The sequence below is a fragment of the Miscanthus floridulus genome, chromosome 2 (assembly GCF_019320115.1).
Source record: "Miscanthus floridulus cultivar M001 chromosome 2, ASM1932011v1, whole genome shotgun sequence".
NCBI classification, from domain to species: domain Eukaryota; kingdom Viridiplantae; phylum Streptophyta; class Magnoliopsida; order Poales; family Poaceae; genus Miscanthus; species Miscanthus floridulus.
In genome coordinates, this window is record NC_089581.1 from 126,067,171 (window position 1) to 126,069,362 (window position 2,192).

At 47.4% G+C, this 2,192-nt stretch overlaps 1 pseudogene; it reads left to right on the forward strand.

Moving 5' to 3' along the window:
• The first annotated feature begins 307 nt into the window (after positions 1 to 307).
• On the forward strand, positions 308 to 1,584 carry LOC136537021 (tetraspanin-8-like; annotated as a pseudogene).
• The last annotated feature ends 608 nt before the right edge of the window (positions 1,585 to 2,192 follow it).

The window sequence follows — 2,192 nt, forward strand, 5'->3', positions numbered from 1 at the left end:
AAGTGCATACTAAAATTGGTGGGATGAGCCCTTAAAAAAGATGGGATAATTCTATTTTTGAAATTGTTTTATGTAATTAAGGGTGGAATAGTAAATTTATAATAGTAAAATAATGCTTGAGTAGTATAGGAATGATTGAAGTAGTATAGTTTGTCACACGTTTATTTCTCAAATTCAACCACAACCACAACCACTCTCTTGTCTGTCTGTTCTTCCTTCTCACCGAGTGTGTGTGCTGCGGCGGCGCCGGCTACCAGGGCGACGGCAAGGCAGGGCTGCGGCAGCGCCGACTACCAGGGCTAGGGCGATGGCGAGGGCGGCAAGAGCAAACGATAGCTTCTCACTAGTCCCCGACGAACGGCGGCACCGCGTAGATCCGGCGAAGGCGGTGGAGGAGGCGAGATCCGGGTCCGGCGGCGGCGACCATCCCAGCTGCCGGGAGGGTGCGGGCGGCATGGTGCGCGCGTCCACGGCGGTCCGAGGTCGCTCAAATCGGCCGCCACAAAGACGATGTAGGAGGCGAGATCCGGGATCGGCGGCGTCCGCGCTCCCAATCGTCGCGTTGGGGGGTGGGGCCTGGCTTAGCCACTGCGCGTCAACCATCGACTACGAGCGGTTCCTGGAGCGGCCCGTGATCGCGCTAGGGGTGCTCCTCCTCGTGCTCTCCCTCACGGGCCTCGCGGGGGCGCTCTGCTGCGCCTCATGCCTCCACTAGCTCTTCCTCCTCATCCTGCTCCTCTTCGCCTTCACCGTCTTTGCCTTCGTCGTCACCAACCGCGGCGCCGGGTGGGTCGTCTCCGGCATGGGGTACAAGGAGTACCGCCTCGGGGACTACTCCACCTGGCTGCAGAGGAGGGCCGAGGACTCGCAGAACTGGCCCAAGATCCGCAGCTGCCTCCAGGACAGCAAGGTCTGCCAGAAGCTCGCTTCCAGGAAGGAGACGGTCGCCCAGTTCGTCAACAGCAACCTCTCCCCGATCCAGGTACATACACTAATTCCCTAGTTCTTAAGTTCCCCATGTTCTAAGTATTCCTGGATTGTTGAATTTGTATAGAATTGCTGATTTTGTTCCGCATTTCACTTCATGATCCAAATGTTCACTAAATATAGGAGTTCTGTCAGTTTTGTCTAGCAATCACTACATTAAACCTGCATTTTTTTATTGATCTGAACCGGCAATTTCTTATTGATCTGAGCTTGATTGGCTTGGTCATCTCGAAGTGATGTTAGCCCGTGACGAGTCGAGCCCACTTAGTACTTTGAACCCTATGACTGGGCTACTATATATGTCTGATAAGCACTATCAGCCTGCTATCATGTCCTGTTTTGTAATTATTAGCCTTGTCGATTATCACATAGCCAAATTAGTAATGGTACGTACCCATATTTATAGTGAACTTACCCATACTGCATTATCAGCTTGTGTACTTTTAGTAATGTCCAATGTTACTGATAATGATTTTGTGGATCATCAGTAAAAATAAAGTGATTGCACTATTTTTTTAGGCTATTGAATTAGAGGCTGAAGCTTACCCATTACAAGATGAGCTGACAGCAAAAATTATTTCCATCAACATGAAATGAGTCTGACGCTGATAATTTGACAAGTTGGTTGCATTGACAAGGAGAGTCCAGAAGGTAAAAGTATGGTCATAATGATGCTTTTGCTTGCTGCGATCCTTTTAAAACTTTTTTTTTTCAATATTCCAATCCATATTTTCACTTAAGGTCAGAGATGAGATAGAGCAGCTGATGGATGACGATGGTGATATGGCTGAAATATATCTCACTGAGAAGATTGAATGCTACTTTTTGTTTTTGATAGTAGCATAATAAGTTAGCATAGTTATGTTAGGTGCACGACTTAGCGAGGTTGAATGCTCCTTTTTGTTTGAGAATGACATGTTAAGTTGGCTTGGAAATGTTAGGCACACTACTTAGAGAGTCTAAATGCTCCTTTGGATTTGTGAGTATAGCATGGCAAGTTTCGGTGATATGATGTGACAATGAGCCTAAACTAGTGCCAGTATCATGAGCCTCAGTTGAGCTGCAGCATTGTGCAAACGAGTTTAATGTTGGCACATACATAGGCTTTAAGCAAACTCTAGTTGACTTGCATATTAGATGTCTGCAGGTGGGTGCTTGCCTTCAACTGCAAATACCTTCCATGTTGCTGTAATCATAAGGATTTT